Source organism: Pogona vitticeps, chromosome 9 (genome assembly GCF_051106095.1).
Source record: "Pogona vitticeps strain Pit_001003342236 chromosome 9, PviZW2.1, whole genome shotgun sequence".
NCBI classification, from domain to species: Eukaryota; Metazoa; Chordata; class Lepidosauria; order Squamata; family Agamidae; genus Pogona; species Pogona vitticeps.
In genome coordinates, this window is record NC_135791.1 from 15,581,615 (window position 1) to 15,599,796 (window position 18,182).

Consider the following 18,182-nt stretch of genomic DNA (forward strand, 5'->3'; position numbering starts at 1 on the left):
ACCATGACAAAAACGCCTGATGAATCTTATTCCCAATTGGGGGCTAAATTAGTTCAATGTTTGGAGAAGTGGATGGAGCTTGAGAATGTCACTTCTTTGGAACAAATGAAAAATGTGATTGGGCTGGAGCAATTTTATTCTATTTTACCTGGGGAGCTACGTTATTTAGTAAGAGACAAAAATCCTAAAAATATACTAGAAGCAAGTGAGAAGGGTGAGTCTATAAGTGAGATAAACCCCAAGTTCTCTGAAGTAAAAATTGGCAGGAAAGTGTGGGAAGACAGGAGAAGAGGGACCCCACCTCAGAAGTACTCAAGTTACTGGAAGCCATTTTAAAGGCAAGCCCTCGTCCCCAGAGCTGAGTCACCTGAAACAAAATAGCTCTGAAGGAAAGGTTGGCAAAGCCCCATATTTTGAATCCAGAGCCAGTAAATTATGTTATGCATGTTGGGAGAAAGGACATTTTGGGCTCAGTGCCACCACCAAGAATAGGGATGCTGGTCAGCAAAAGGGGGAAAATTCTAGTCAGCTAAAGAAGGTATTTTGCCTAGAGCATAATGGAGCTTCTAAAGAAGCAGTTGAAGCTGTAACTATAGCAACATAAGTAACAGAGAGACCAGAGAAACCAGAGCCTCCTGTGGCTAGGCTTGTCCAATGCTTTTTTGATAAAATGTAACCAGAATCTTCTACGCAGCTCAGGAGATGTTATTTATGTTGATGATACTAAGTATCTAGCACTAAAAGATTCTTCCTCACAGGTTACATTATGCCACCCGGATATAGTCCCTAAGGAAAATATGTTAGACCATGAAAACATTTCTATTATAGGGATTGGGTATGAAATAGTGATGTTGCCCATGGCAAAAATTCCCATAAGATATAAGGGATGGAAAGGAATTTTGAAAGTAGCCATATCTGATCAAATTCTTGCCCCATGTTTTATAGGCCTGGATTTATCTGAGCATGTACAGAGTGTTTTAGTGACAACTTACACTGAGGGCTAGCAAACTGAAGCCACTGAGGAACACAATGAAATTCTTCCTGAAATAAGAGAAGAGTGAAACAGCTGATCTAGTTACCATAAAGAATCCTAATAATCCATCTTTTAAAAAAAACGAAAGGAAGACCCTACCTTAAGTGAATGTTTAAATAAGCTAAGGGCCCCTGACCCCTAAAAACCCTGAAAGATACTGTGTAAAGGAAGACCTATTATATAGAGAGAGGTTCTAAGGAACCCTATGAGGGGAAGGGAAAGCATTCTCAGACAGCTGGTAGTACCTTTCAAATATATAGAGAGAATTGTAGAAAAGGTGCATAAAGACATATTTTCAGCCTATTTAGGTATCTCACTTACTAAGCAAAGGATTGCTCAAAATTTCTATTGGCCTGGGTTGGGGAAGAAGGTCAAGTTATATTGTCAGAGCTGTGACACCTACCAAAGACAGCGTACTGGAAATGACAAGACAAAGGCTAAGCTGTGCCCATTGCCAGTCACCTCAACCCCTTTTCAACGATTAGACCTAGACTTAGTGGGGCCTCTACCTAAAGTTATCAATAACTGATTATGCCACAAGATATCCGGAAGCTATACCTTTGCGGAATATTGAAACAGAGACAGTGACAGATGCACTAATAAATTATATGTGTGGCATCATTCACATCACATCATCCCCTTATCATCCCCAGACCAATGGGTTAGTCAAGAAATTTAATGGTACCCTAATGAGAATGATTCGAGCATATACAGCTGAGAATCCAAATGACTGGAACCATAAATTATAACTATTATTATACACCTATGTACCCCCAGGAAAGTGCAGGATTTAGCTGTTTTGAATTACTAGTTGGATGAAAAGCTAGAGGACCCCTAGATCTACTCCATCAAAACTGGGAAGACTATACAAATGGTGATCCTGAGTCAGTTGTCCAATACAGTGGTACCTTGCAAGACGATTACCCCGCAAAACAGTTTTTTCGCTAGATGTTGACTTTTTGCAATCGCTATAGCGATTCGCAAAAGTTTTTCCTATGGGGGATTTCGCTGTACGATGATTTGGTCCGTGATTCGCAGACCATTTTTTCGCAAGACGACAATTTCTACAGCTGATCGGCGGCTTCGCAAAATACAATCCCTATGGGCAATCTTCACAACATGGGTGTTTTCGGGACCGATGCTTCGCAAGACAGCGATTTAAACAGCTGATCGGCGCTTCGCAAAATGGCTTCCATATGGGTGATTTTCGCTGGACAATGACTACTTCCCCCTATTGGAACGCATTAAGAGCCGCCTAGAGTGGTCTTATAGGCCAGATGGGCAGGGTATAAATCAAAGAAAGAAAGAAAGAAAGAAAGAAAGAAAGAAAGAAAGAAAGAAAGAAAGAAAGAAAGAAAGAAAGAAAGAAAGAAAGAAAGAAAGAAAGAAAGAAAGAAAGAAAGAAAGAATTAAATGGGTTTCAACGCATTCCAATGGGGAAATTCTTTTCACTAGACAATGTTTTCACAAAACAGCGATTTCAGTTGAATGGATTAACATCATCGAGCAAGGCACCGCTGTACATTGATGAACGCTGTACATTGATGAACTAACGAACTTTCCTCTCTGGAAATAGCCACCGAGAACTTAAAGAGTAAGCAGGGAAAGGAAAAACACTGGTACGACAGATGAAGTGCTAATGCTGAGACCCATTAAAGTAAATAAACTTCAATTAGCTTGGTCAGCTCCATTTAAAGTGATCTCTAAAATGAGTGACGTGAATTATGTACTTCACGAGTGTCATGAGTGCAGCTGAAGACCTGGAACCAGAAGGGTTAACTCAGGCTGAGGAGAATGCTGGGCAATCAGAAACACCTGAATTGCCTCCAGATTCTCCTTCCTCAGCAGACAAGCTTCGGGCCAGGCTTTGGGGAAGACTTATGGCAAAAAGGTCAGAGGATCGCTCGAAGGCTGTCCACAGAAACATCCGTTCAACTACCCCTGAGTATTGAAAGGATGGAAAGTTTTCCAACAGCTCAAGGGGCTGTTTTGCTATAAAAACAGCTCCTAGTCAGCTAGAATTTCTGTGGAAGCAACAAGTCAAAACCTCTGGCTAGCATCCACACTCCTACAACCTTGAACCGTGTTCCTGACTCTGGACTCTGACCCTGGACTACGTTGTGTGTTTGACTCTGGACTCAGACCTTGGACTACGTTGTGTGTTTGGCTCTGGGCTCTGACCTTGGACTGGTAAATGGTTATCGGCTTTGCATTCTTGGTATTCCTGACTTGTTTATCGGACTTCGGCTGTTGTAACCCCCAGGAACGTAACAACGAGGAGGGAGAAGAAGGCAGAATGGGTGTGCACGTAAATATGATTAAGCCATATTATAGGAAGAAAAAATATGTTTTGTATACCATCAAAGAAATGCCCAATGAAAAACCTGAATTACAGTATTGGGAAGGAAGGGGTGAACTCCAGTATAACCCTGAGGAAGCCAAAATTAGCCTTACTCTGAGCACAAATTCCACCTGGAAACAGTGCTACAGAGATTACATGAGGCTGGGTTAACAGTTAAAGCAAGTAAATGCCAACTGGGGAGTTAAGAATTAAAATATTTAAGCCATGTAGTAGGTGGAGGCGTAATCAAACCCCTGGAATCAAAAATAGAGGCTATTAACAATTGGCCCAAACCAACATCCAAGGAAAAAATAAGAGCTTTTCTAGGGTTAGCCGGCTACTATCGTCACTTTGTGCCTAACTTTAGCGAGATAGCCGCCCCTCTGTCTAATCTAATCCACAAGAGACAAGCTGAGAAAATCCAATGGACGGCTGACTGTGAGGAAGCCTTTAACAAATTGAAGACATTTTCTACTATGCACTGACCTTTCTCCACTTTTGTGGCTAAGGACTATTCAGGCCAATAACAACAAACTGATGAGGTGGGCCCTACTCTTGCAGGACTTTGATTTTGAAATTTGTAATGTGAAGGGAATCCAGAACATGGTAGCTGAAGACCAGAGGACTAACGGATGGATGGGGGAAAGTGTAATGTTGTACACTGTTTGTACACTAGTTTTCAGAAATAATTAAACTGCAATGTCTTGTTGAAAAAAATGGTGAGTAATGGTATAAATTTAAAGTAATTTGAGTTGTAATAATAAAAATAATGCAAATGGTTGTAAGTGTACTGATTGTGGTAAATGTTTAAAGTAATAAGTTTGAACTGCTAAACATGGTAAGTAAGAGAAAATCTAAAATAAGATATGTAGAAGTACTGTATAAGGTAAAGATAGTGTGTTAAAGAGTAACATATGGTACATGATTTAATAGTTAACATATTATTGTAATGATGGTCTGGATGAATTGTTCCCTGCAAATTTCATTGTTCATACGGGTAAACGATAAGGTTTCCCCCATGAAACAAACTTTTCCTAGGGGGGGAGGTATGTGATGGTTGCCCCACGTCACTCACAGTCAGTCTGGTTCTCATTTGCATGAGCCTATGACAGGAGTGGAGGGGCGGAGTCAGCAGATATAAGGTTTGGCAGAAGAGATGGAGGGAGAAATACAGTGGTACCTCGACTTAGGAACTTAATCCGTATTGGAATGGTGTTCGCAAGTCGAAAAGTTTGTAGGTCGAGGCACCAATTCCCATAGGAATGCATTGAAAACCGATAAATGCGTTTTGGGGGAAGAAAAAATGCCCTCAAAAAATAAAAATAAAAAATAAAACACTGCAAGTCCCACGATGGGACTGCAAAAAAAACACACACACACACACAAATCCAAAAATAAACATTGGAGCAAGTCCCAAGCTGGGACTGCAAAAAAGACAAAAAAAAAAAAAACCCGACAAACAAATCCAAAAATAAACATTGGAGCAAGTCCCAAGCTGGGACTGCAAAAAAATCACCAAAAGAACAAAACAACACAGAAGCATAACCCCCAGCCCAAACCTACCCTCCAAAACCCACCCAGATCAACTTTTTTAAAAGAAAAAACAGCACTTACCAATCTAAAGCCTCCTGGGGGTCCCCCGCCGCTGCAATCGTCGCCACCGTGACCACTACTGCATGAGGTTTGAGCCTGGTCAGTGTGCTTCGGCCGCTTGCCCCCAGCCACGGTGGAAGCAGCAGTCGCCCAGCGCCGGGAGACTTGAGCTGGCTGGGTTTCGGCTGCTTGCCTCCTGGCTCGCCTCCCACATGCTCTGCACCACCCTCTGTGGGCCCACGGCAGCAAATTCAAATGGTGGAGGGCAGCGAGGAGCAAGCGGGAGGCAAGCCAAGAGGGAAGCAGCCGAACAAACCCAGCCAGCTCAAGCCTCCCAGTGCTGGGTGACCGCTGCCTCCAATCACGGTGGCGGTGGACCTGCGGAAGGTCTCCCAGGGCTTCCCCACAGCCATCTGAGACCTCAGAGACCTCCTGGGGTCCGATCGTGGCAGCGGGGGAGCAATTTTAAATTTCCCGCCCTTTTCCACCACTGCGATAGGACCCCCCCCAGAAGGTCTCCCAGGGCTTCCCCGCCACCATCGGAGACCTCCTGGGGAATCCCCTGCCACCATGATTGGCACCTTTAGCCTTTCCCAGGGGGTAGACCGGGCCTACCGGGTCCCATTGAATTTCTCAACCAATCCATTAGTCTGCAGATGATAAAGGGATGATGTGATGTGAGTGATGCCACAGACTTGCCACATCCTTTTCATTAATTTGGACGTAAATGAGGTCCCCAAATCGGTAACTATCTTGGAAGCAAAGCCCATGCGACACATATAATTTAATAGTGCATCTGCCACTGTCTCTGTTTCAATATTCCACAAAGGAACAGCTTCCGGGTATCTTGTGGCATGATCAGTTATGAATAAAATGAATCTATTTTCCCACCTGGTAACTTTAGGTAGGGGTCCCACTATGTCTAGGCCTATTAGCTGAAATGGGGTTGACATGACTGGTAATGGGCACAGCTTAGCCTTGGTCTTGTCATTCCCAGTACCCTGCCTTTGACATGTGTCACAGCTTTGACAATATAACTTGACCTTCTTCCCCATCCCAGGACAGTAAAGGTTTTGAGCAATCCTTTGCTTGGTACGTGAGATTCCTAAATGAGCAGCAAATGCATCTTTATGTCCCTTTTCTAAAATTCTTTCTCTGTATTTGAAGGGTACTACCAGTTGTCTGAGAATGCTCTCCCCTCCTCTCATAGGATTCACTAGAAACTCTCTATACAATAGGTCTTCCTTCACACAGTATCTTTCAGGGTTTTCGGGGGTCAGGGGCCCTTCCTTAGCTTGTCTAAAGCACTGGTTCTTAACCTTGGGTTACTCAGGAGTTTTGGACTGCAACTCCCAGAAGCCTTCACCACCAACTGTGCTGGCTGCGGTTTCTGGGAGTTGCAGTTCAAAAACATCCGAGTAACAAAGGTTAAGAACTACTGGTCTAAAGCATTCACTTAAGGTAGGCTCTTCTTTTTGTTCTTTTATGAAAGACAGTTTACTAGGATTCCTCATAGTGAGTAGATCAGCTGTTTCATTCCCTTCTATTATTTCAGAATTCCCAATGTTTTCTTCAGTGTCTTCAATTGGCCTTCCCTGGGAGTGAGGTGTTACAAAAACACTCTGTACATGCTCCAATAAATCCAGGCCTATTGAACATGGGACAGGAATTTGCTCAGATATGGCCACTGTCCAATCTCCTGTCCACCTTTTATATTTTATGAGAATTTTTGTAAATGCCAACTCCACTATTTCAGCTCCAATCCCTTTAATAGAAATTGTCTCATGTTCCACCATATTTTTCTTAGGGATTATCTCTGGATGACACACTGTAACATGTGAGCAGGAATCTTTTAGAGCAAGATCTTTGTTATTATTAACATATATAGCATCGCCTGAGCTGCGTAGAAGATCTTGGTCACATTTTATCAAATAAAATTGGACGACCTTAGCCATAGAAGGCTCCTCTTGGCTCTCTAGCCTTTCTGTCACTGGAGTTGTTATGGCAACCGATTCAATGGCTCCCTTAGCTCCATTATGTTGTACACAGGATACTTTCTTTGGCAGACTGGAGTTTCCCCCTCTTTTTTGCTGACCAACATCCCTATTCTTGGTGGTCTGGCACTGAGCCCAAATACGTCCTTTCTCCTCACACCCATAACATGTTTTATTGGCTCTGGGTTCAAATTACAGGGACTTGTCACCCTTTCCTTCAAAGCGATTATGTTTCTCAGCTCTGAAGGCTTGCCTTTAAAATGGCTTCTAATACCTTGATTATTTCTGGGGTAATCTCTAGGTCCTCTCCTCCTGTTGTCCCACACTTTCCCACCAATTTTTACCTGAGACTCTGGGGTTCCTTATCTCATTTATAGAATCAGCAGTTTCACTTGACTCCTCTACATTTTTAGGCTTTTTGTCTCTCACTAAATATCTTAAATCACCAGGTAGAACAGAAAAAAATTGCTCCAGCCCTATTACATTTTTATTTGTTCTAGAGATGTGACACTCTCCCGCTCCATCCATTTCTCCAAGCATTGAACTAATTTTGCCCCTAATTGGGAATACGATTCATCAGGCTTTTTGGTCAGGCTGCAAAATTTTCATCACAGGTGTTCTGCATTGATTCCATACCTCAAATAAACCATTTTTCTATAAGCCTCAAAGTCTCTGGCTTGATCTAGGGGTATTTGTGAATAGGGATCAGCTAAATCCACACTTATTTGAGACCTTAGCACAATCATTCATTCTTCCTCTCTCACATTAAACTCCCAGCAAGCTTTCTACAAAGGAAATGAGAAATAATTCTTGTCAGTCACCTTTTCTATATTGGGGAAATTTCTTTAGGTATATTTTTGAGAAATTTCCCTCAGCATTACTGTTATTGTTATTTTAACTTCCAATTGTCTCATTTGTAATTGAAAGTCCATCTCTTTTTGTCTTAATTCTATTTGTCTATTTTCTTGCTCAATAGCCATTTCCCTCTCTCTTAATTCCATGTGTCTTTTTTTTCTTGTTCCATTGCTATTGCCATTTCTCTCTCTTTTAATTGCAGTTCTGAGTTTGAATTCTTGTTCCAATTTCCATTTTTCAAATGGAGATTAAAACATTTTCTCTCCCTGAGGCATCCTCATGAGTCTCCTCCTGTTCTACAGATATTTCCACAGGAACTCCATTTTCCTCCATTTCATGAGGTAAATCTTGAGGATCAGTTACCTCCATTACTAGCTTTTTACTTCTTTTAGGAGGTGTATGTATGTGTATTTATTTTGATAAGCTGGTTTATTTTGCAGAGAGATAGTTAAGCCTCTGTTTAAAATACTTTTTTTGTTTTTGAGTTACTCTGCAGCTCTCCCTCCGCAGCTAAGGATTGCTACACTGTTTCTTCTTGCACCCCCCCCAGCCACACTGTTCTTTGGTCTGAGACACTCTATCTTGCCTCCAGACACAAAACTCTTTCAGATTTTTTTTCCAAGCCTCTGCTTGTTCCTGTCACCTTAGATCTGTTTCTGACCCTGGCTTCCACTTTTGACCACCAGCGCTCCCTTAACTCTTGGAGCCTTGGATTCAAAGCTAGCCCACTGGTCTATTCAAATCTTGAGGTAAACCTCAAACAGAATTTTTCCCTCAGAGTCTTTTCTTATCTTAGTCCTCCCAAGATCTGTGTTTAAAAGCTCCACTACTAAGCTTTTCCACAAAAGCTCTAGCAAGTCACCCACCCCTTCACGACAGACCTCTCTCTGACTAATACTGTAGATACCTTTGACTCCGAAAAATTCCCTTTTACTTTGGCTTTACTGGACTCTATTCATATCCCACTGCTGGTCACCACTTGTAATGTTCACCCAGTCTCCCTTACTTGTTTTCCCCAAACCAAGGGTTCACTCTGGTGATGTTCTCTCTTTCCTTCACTGCCACCAGTGGATTTCCTCTATCCACACTGTAAAAGACTTTAATCAGACACTTGCTACCAACAAAACTTGTTTATTAAAAGATATTGGGTGGAATCTGAATCATAGATGTTCTTTAACCGTTATATAGAATCAAAATCATTGAAACCTCATATATTTCATTACACACTCAATCACCATTTGCTTTATTTATTCACTTTAACCAGCTTATTATTAATATCAGTTCTTTCTATTTCTCTATCTATCTCTCTTTGCTCTTCAACCTCTCTCCTTCACACCTCACACTCTCCTTCTCTAACTCACTAACTGACTAACTGACTCTAGTTTCTAGTTTATTATTATACGGTCATAGACCCGAAAATACAAAAATAAGCACATTATATAAAATATACAAAATAATAGCACCTACCAAATCTACTTTAGCTTCCATCGTGACAAACTACAACTCCCTAGTTTTAATAATACAATCTGTTCTAAGCCCAAAACAATCTTACACCCGTAAACAACCAGGAAGGTACACTCATAAATGGTTTGATAAGGAATGCTCCCTAAAAAAAAACAACTCAGGGAAATATACATGCAGTATAGGAAGAAGAATCTGGCAGCTTTGCCCCAGGAGTACTACATAGTTAAAAACCAATACAAAACCCTGATTGCCCAGAAAAAGAAACAATCAGTTCAAAAACAATGGAACATTTTAATAGACTCTGTGCTAAACAAAGATTCTAAGCTATTTTGGGCCTTGGTTTCTGGAGCACTAGGTGCTCAAACAGGGCCAGCTTGCTGTAGCATCCCAGCGAATATATGGGAACAGTACTTTACCAATATATTTGAGGAAACTATACCCTCACAAACTGTTAACTCCACATCCTTACATCTAAACAAATTGCCAAACTGGGACCCAGTAACCGAAAATGAAATAAGGCCATTAATAGCTTGCCTAAAACAAGGGAAGGCCCCGATCTAATACCAGCAGAGTATTTGAAGACCAATGTTGACTGGTGGGCCCCCTTTTTATCCCATCTATTTACATTCATTAATAACACGGGGCAAATTCCATACTCCTGGTTAGAGGCAATAGTCATACCAATCTATAAGGGGAATAAAGACAAACCCTCGAATTATAGACCAATTAGCCTTCTGTCAATTGGGGGCAAGCTTTATGCTAGATACCTCAATAATAAAGTGATCACATGGATTGAGGAGGAGGATATCTTAGGGAATGAACAGGCTGATTGTAGGAAGAACCACTCCACTTTTGACCACTGTATAGTACTGAATCACCTTGCAGAGAAGTATACGGGCTGTTATGGGAACAGCTTGTTTGCAGCTTTTATAGATTTAAAGTCTGCCTTCGACTCAACACCCAGAGTAAAATTATGGGAAAAACTCTACTCTTCTTCGATTGATAAGAGGCTGTTATATCTTATCAGAAGCCTCTACCAGCAGACCACATTTAGGGTAAGATGTGGAGTCGATGGGAATCTATCAGACCCCATCCAGGTAGAGAGACGGGTTCGCCAAGGTTGTATTCTGGCACCCACATTATTCAATTTGTACCTAAATGACCTCTCTAAAAGCTGCACAGCACCTGAATTTCATCCCCCGAAATTAGCTAAAATCAGTGTGCCCTTACTACTATATGCAGATGATGCAGTTATTATGTCACTATCAGAAGTTGGTCTTAAACGAATTCTGCGTGTATTTATGAGTTACTGCAGGAACAACCTATTAACAATTAACTTTGAGAAAACCAAAATAATGGCTTTCTCTAGACACAGTAAAGTTAAAGAATGGGTTATTGAGGGCCAGCATATAGAGCAAGTTAAAACATTTAAATACTTGGGAATTGTGTTCTCTCTTGACTAACTGACTCAATGATCCTGCCCCTCCAGTCCTCTCATAGGCTCATGCAAATGAGCTCCAGCTATGAGTGACAGGAGTGACGTGGGCATTCGTCACACCCGCCAATCTGGACAGAAGCATTACTTACTACTATTCATAAAGAAGGAACAGACGCCATGGAAATTAAAAACTACAGACCAATATCACTCCTAAATGCGGATTATAAAATTTATGCTACAATATTGGCAACCAGACTGAAAAAGGTTCTTTAATAAATAATTCATCATGACCAATCTGGTTTCTTACCAAAGAGACAAATGAAAAATAACCTTAAAATGCTGCTAAATATACCTGAATATTATGAAGCGCATCCAGAGAAATCAATGGCTATGATCTTTTTTATGCATAAAAGGCATTGATAATCTGAACTGGAATTTCATGATACAGCAACTAGAATTGATGAATATGGGGAAAGATTTATAACGTCAATAAAGACCATCTATACCAAACAAAAACCTAAAATCAAAATTAATTGAGATTTTACAAAAGACATTCAAATACAGAAAGGGACAAGACCATTGTTATTATTCGTACTCACATTGGAAGTCCTCAATGAGCAAATTAGGACTAATAAAAACATAATAGGGTTGAAAATAAGGGAAGAAGGATATAAATTACAGGTATTTGCCAATGATTTAATTTTTATTTTGGAAAAACCCAGTGAATCTATTAATTAACCTATTGGAAATAGTAATAAATTTTGGGGAAGTGGTGGGAATGAAAGTGAATTAGTAGAAAACAAAAATTCTAGGCCAAAATATTCAAACGAAGGAGATTCATAAATTGACAGACTTGGGCTTCCAAGAGGAATAAAGAGTTAAATACAGTGGTACCTCGACTTACGAATTCAAACGGCATTCGTAAGTCAAAAAGTTCGTAAGTCGAGACAAACTTTTCCATAAGAATGCATTGAAAACCATTTAATCCGTACCTGCTATTTTTCGTTCATATGTCAAGGCGCTGTTTGTAGGTAGAGGCATTAGTTCCCTAGGAACTAATGCAAAGCCGGTTAATCCATACTCTACCACTAGGGGGTGAATTTTTTTGGACCAAGATGAACTTAGGGCAAAAAAGGGCAGGAAATGTTTTTCTTTCTTTCTTTCTTTCTTTTTCTTTTTTCTTTTTGGTTCGTAAGTCAAGGGTCCATTTGCAAGTTGAAGCAACTTTTTGCAAACTGAGCTATCCGTAACTTGAATTGTTCGCAAGTAGGAACGTTCATACGTCGAGGTTCCACTGTATTTGGGAATCCAAATGACAAATAAGAGAAGCACATTAATAAAAGACAACTACATGACATTTTTCAAGGAGATATAGAAAGATTTGGAGAAATGGGATAAGCTACAACTTTCATTGATGGGAAGAATAGTGACAATCAAAATGAATGTGCTACCTAAACTGATCTTTCTTTTCCAGACAATACCAGTGATGCTAAAGCAAACACTTCTTCAGGACTTTAAAAAATGAAATTTGTTTGGCAAGGAAAAAAGCTGAGGATTAAAGTGAAAGTGTTACAAGACTCTAAACAAAGGGTGGGTTTTGGTCTCCTGGATCGGAATATCTACTACCATGTTCCCCTGAAAATAAGATGGGGTCTTAATTTTTCTGGTTGCTGCACAATGGTGGAGGGCAGGGTTTCACATAACTGGGACATATTTTTGTGGTTATATTATGAGCATCCTAAAAAATCATACAAGAGCTTCTTTTCAGGTTAGGTCTTATTTTTGTGGAAACAGGGTGTACAGTACAGGGTGTACCGGCCTGGATCACTCTCGATAATGACAGATTGCTTAAACTGGAAGGACATGATCTTAGCCTGGGGTGGCATGCTTTTGTATGGTATCAAAAAGCTAAAAACCATAAAGTCTTCAATAATCATATGATAAGAATGTCTTTATTGTGGATTTGGAATAAGATACAAAAGCAACTGTACTGTAAAATTCCAGGGTGGGTTGTTGCCACTAGAAGCATTTATACAGCCAACCTTAACGGACTCAACAAAATTTCTGAGGTATAGAGACTTGCTTAAGAAAGATGGGGTGCTAAAGACTAGAGAGGAGCTAGAGGAGCAGAAGGTCTTTCTAGATTGGTGGATGAGATTGCAATTAGACTTGAGGTATGTAAAGGATAAAACAATGGGCTTTTATGGAGAACAAATTACATTTGATAAACTATTGCTAGGAACAAGTGATAAAATAATTAAAAGAATCTATAACTTTAATATGAAAATAGTGGTGAAAACTATGATAAAATGGGCACAAAATATTGGTCATAATATTGATTTAGAATATTGAACACAAATTTGGCAGAATAATATTAAACTTACAAACTCAGTAAGTTTCAAAGAAAATGTATATAAGATGTTTTATAGATGGCATCTGACTCCAGATAAACTTCCTAAAATGTATGAAAATGTTTCCAACAACTGTTGGAAACGTAAAACACAGGAGGGTGCTTTCAATCATATTTGGTGTGCATGCATTGAAGCAAAAAATTACTGGAGATTAGTGTATGAAATGTTACAAAAATTGTATCTTGTATATCATTTAAACCGGAATTGTTTCCACTGAATATTATGCCTGAGATTGTAGATAAAGAAATGGGATATTTGATAATACATGTAATTACTGCAGCTGGGAAATATTTACTATATGGAAAAATTATCCGCATTTTGTTTAAAAATAAATATGGAATTGTCTTGTAGGATTATGGGAAACTGGAAAAGGCTGAGTCATTCAGGTTGGCACTTGGCCAGGAATATCATGTGACAATTCTGCTTGCATAATGCTACAGTGTATAAGTAAGTTGCTGACTAGGCTTGTTGTTGATTTAACATATAGAGGAGCAGCCAGTCACTCTATCGGAAAGAATCATGAGAACTGGACAATTCTGAGGTGCAACATATGTATATTTTGTAAATACATTCTTGTTGACGGGAACGTCTCCTGTGTCCTGTATTTTGTTATTGCTCTCTATTTGGAGATTGCTGAAGAAAATCTCAAACAGCATAACAACAGTGCTGCACACTCTCAACAGGTTACGGGCACAGTTTTTTGGGCCAATTTTGGGAGCTTCTCAAGTTGTGAGAGCCATCCCATGAGTGTAGTTTAATCTGTCACGCCATTAGTAAAGGTAAAGGTAAAGGTTCCCCTTGACAATTTTTGTCCAGTCGTGTCCGACTCTAGGGGGCGGTGCTCATCCCCATTTCCAAGCCATAGAGCCAGTGTTTTGTCCGAAGACAATCTTCCGTGGTCACATGACTTAGACACGGAACACTGTTACCTTCCCACCGAGGTGGTCCCTATTTATTTACTCACATTTGCATGCTTTCGAACCGCTAGGTTGGCGGGAGCTGGGACAAGCGACAGGCACTCACTCCGTCGCGTGGATTCGATCTTACGACTGCTTGGTCTTCTGACCCTGCAGCACAGGCTTCTGCGGTTTAGCCTGCAGCGCCACCACGTCCCTTATATCATGCCATTAGTACAGATTAAATATATTTTTGCTGTTGTTTTGTGAGAGCATTGGAGATAGCACCAGTATTATCAGAATGGCAGCAAGTGCTCCAAATTTTTGAACTTCCCCATCTTAATGAGAGGAACTACCTTGCTTGGGAGCTTAAGATGTGTATGTTCCTGCTCAGGGAAGGACTTTGGGACATTAATGACCCACCAACTCCCAAAAGCAGGGAGGATGATATCAAAAAAATCTGCGTGCCCTGTCAGCTATTATTTCATGTCTTGAGGACAGTCAATTACCTCTGGTGCATGGAACTGATTCCACACAGCATTGCTGGCAAAGCATTTAGGAGGGCACATGTTCGGGACTCAGTATCCTCTCAGATAACCCTTGCCAGGCAGCTTTATCGTATGAGGCTAGAGCCAGGAGGGAATGTGTCCAAACACCTGGAGCAGATGACAGCGATGTTCATCCAGCTCAGCAGAATGGGTTTGGAATTCACTGAGTTGCACAAAGTCTATATTATCCTGTCAAGGCTTGACACTTCCTATGATGTGTTGGCAGTGACATTGGAAGCAGTCCCGAGGGATCAGCTAACTTTGCCCTACATCTCTGCAAGACTGAGCGAGGAAGAGTCCAAGAGGATCGATAATCAGGTGGCAAGGAGCCAGCAACCACCAGCCGAGAAAGAAGCTGTACCTAGATAGCACAACGTTCCAGGCATCATGAGAGTAAGAAAATGTTTTTCCTGTTTAAGTACCTCACATCTGCGACAGTCCTCTTTGGAGAGAAAGGAGAAATTTTCATCCAGCAGAGCTTCAGGAGTGAGAAGCAAGCAGCAGCAGCAGCAGTGAAAAGGGAGTCACCAGCTACCAGAGGCTTCTGTTGTTTGCGAGGCTGAGCATTTGCTGACTAGGCTTGTTGTTGGGTTAATGTATAGAGGAGCAGCCAGTCACTATGTCGGAAAGAATCGTGAGAACCAGCCAATTCTGAGGTGTTATATGTATATTTTGTAAATACATTCTTGGTGAAGGGAACGTCTCCTGTGTCCTTTATTTTGTTTTTCCTCTCAGTTTGGAGATTGCTGAAGAAAATCTCAAACAGCATAACTACAGTGCTGTGCAGTCTCAACAGAAATATTTGAAGAAAGCAGAAATATCATCCCTAGAGGAGCTGAAAGAAAAGATACTGGAAGTGACAGCGATGGATGTACTAACAGAAACACTAAATGAAAGGTCATCTCAAAAAGGACTCATAAACTGGGAATGATTATATAGCTGGACTCAAAATATGGATTGGAAAGCATAGATAAAAGAAGGATGTGAAAGTCCAACTAGGGAATGGGGATATTAATAAGTATAGCTATTCTGGTAAAACTTGTTACTTTTTTGTTTGTTGTTTGCTTGTTTGTTATCTTCCTCTTTTAGCATAATTGTATAAGTGGATGTAAAAGTACTCTCTTGCTCTCTGGAATTTTACCTTTCCTCCACCCATATCTATTTCCCCTGCCTCCCAATCCTATTCCCATTGAAAATGAATATTTTTTTTAAAAAAGCATAGTTGATGAATACCATTTTCATTTTCACTTTCCTTTCTGTGATCTTTCTTTTTTTTGCATCATAAATCCAGCTGCAAGAACATGATAAGCCTGCTGGGGAGAACTCTCACACGCAAAGTTCTCTCTAACAGGCACAGCCTCTTCCTGTTGCTGCCCAAAATGACATGCTTATAAAATTCAGTGTGAAGGCTCCTTTTAATCCCCCTTGTGGTTCTATTATTGTTGTTGTGGTGTGGGTTAGGAGTCAGCCTGAAAAGTCAACTTTGCTCCCACCCCACCCCCAATGTCACATGGACCCAATGTTAAATATTAATCAGAAGTCACTGGAAAAGTAGAACTGAAGCTCTCTAGGTGTTAATTATAAAACTATCAGGTGGGAATCTGGAACACAAAAAATCCGACATGTAAGCCTTTTAGTGGTTAATTTTTAGGATTCACAGAAAAACAAAAGCATTTCAAAAGGTGGAAAGGAAGTCTTATATTTGCTAATCATACATCTAGAACTTTTTTGCTATGCTATAAAATTACTGTATAAAACTAAAGTGTTCAGGGCCTGAGTGGGCTTAAGCCACCTAGCTACTTGAACTTGTCAGCCAAGCCTGAACCTTAGCAGCTGTGTGCCCTACTTTATATGCGACAGTCCTCTTTACAGTTGCTAGATCCCATTCTCTGAAATTTCAGGGCTACAATCTGAGAACAGAATGTCATAGGTAGTTGTCACAGGAGGTTCTGGGCAATTGTGATGTCATGACAGTCAGGGCCTTCATGATGTCATGGGATGGTCCCTCATGTAAACATTACAAAATAAAGTGTATGTAAGTAGGTGTGTGTGTGTGTGTGTGCATGCGCGTGCACGCATACTTGTACAATAAGAAAGCTCAAGTCATTACAATGGCACTCCCTACCTTGCTCCAAACAGCACAAGTGGCCACAACTGATGCCACCAACAGCTCTCTTCTCAGCTCTTTCCCAGCATTCCTGGTTGTTCAGTGTACCAGTGTTCAGGGTCGATTCAAGGCTCTGGTGGACCATGGGCAAAAAAATAATAATAATGCCCCCCCTCTTCTTCCCTCCCTCCCTCTCCTTCACCTCCCACCTAAATAGGTCACACAGCATGAACAATGTAATATAACATAAATAAGACTAATCTTGGTAGCAGTAAATAAGTGAACAATGTAAACAAGCAAACAACAATGAAAAGAAAGTTTAGCTTATGACCTTCAATACTAGAAAAGAAAAAGAGTATCCAAAGAAAAACCTGGTGCCAAAGGGCTAAAGTGCTACCTCCTATTACAGTGCCAAAATAAACACTTTAGATACGTCCATTTGCTGCTCAAAATGTAATTGGGATCCAACAGGTATCCCCAATTACATCCAGGCAATCTGGATAAATCATGCAGAAAACTGCACTGCACAAGATGCAGGGAGGATTGCTTTTTAGGACTGATCTTGCCACAAATATGTTAAAGGCAATATTAGGGGGTTTCAAATAGAAAACATTTTTACACAGTTTTTCTTGCTTTCCATTTTGCAAATTCACTAATAATGTCTTTAAATTCAATTTGCTTCAAAATGTCACTCTCAATTGACATTATTGTTAATCTGCTAAGGCATTCTTGCATTGAAGAGCATAACACTGGTTTTATAACCTTTAGTTTCGAAAAGGAACACTTTCCTTCAGCCACAGAGACATGTGATGTCGGAGACAAAAGGCTATACTGACATTTGGGTAGACTGAAATGATGTTTCTTTATTGCAAGAATTTACTACAGTATGGACTATTTGGAGAATGTTTGTCCTTTTTGGTGCTGATGATTCTGGGATGACATCCTTGTAGTAAACTCTGGAAAGCAACAACTTCATCTGTAAATATGTTTTCCAAATCATCCTAATAAGCTTGTTGTAGAGAAAATGCATGTTTTCTTAATTGTTGAACTGATATGAAAGCCAAATCAACCAAAAAGGCAAACTTGCTGTTTATTGAAGAACACTGTGTCAATAATTACATTATAAGTTTTAACTTTAAACGTTCTGCTTCCTTCTAGATCAGGGGTCTCCAAAGTACAGCCTGTGGGCCACACCTCGCCCACCTGGCCTTTTTATCCAGCCCGTTCATGCATGCAGGCGGGCGGGCAGGCATGAGTGCGTGTGTGCATACAGGCAGGCGGGAGTGTGGATGGGCGTGCAGGCATGTGTGCATACATGCATGCATGCGTGGATGCGGAAGAGCAGGCGGGCATGTGTGTGCGTGTGTATGAGCGTGTGAATGCGGGTGGGCAGGAATGCATGCGTACGCCCATATGTGCACACACGCATATGTGTGCATTCCTTCAGCCCTCAAAAATATATTATGTGGCCCTCCATGTCAATACTTTGATCTAGAACAACA

At 40.7% G+C, this 18,182-nt stretch overlaps 2 long non-coding RNA genes across 2 annotated transcripts in view; one reads left to right on the forward strand and one right to left on the reverse strand.

The window, feature by feature from the left end:
• Positions 1–15,408, reverse strand: part of LOC140702004 (uncharacterized) — a 108,801-nt gene extending 93,393 nt beyond the window's left edge. The window contains exon 1 of the long non-coding RNA XR_013538468.1: positions 14,996–15,408. This is a non-coding gene — a long non-coding RNA (uncharacterized LOC140702004). The remainder of the gene's footprint in view (positions 1–14,995) is intronic.
• On the forward strand, positions 14,657–16,459 carry LOC144584305 (uncharacterized). Its single transcript, XR_013538469.1, has 2 exons — positions 14,657–14,966; positions 15,309–16,459. It is a non-coding gene; the product is annotated as an uncharacterized LOC144584305 (long non-coding RNA).
• The last annotated feature ends 1,723 nt before the right edge of the window (positions 16,460–18,182 follow it).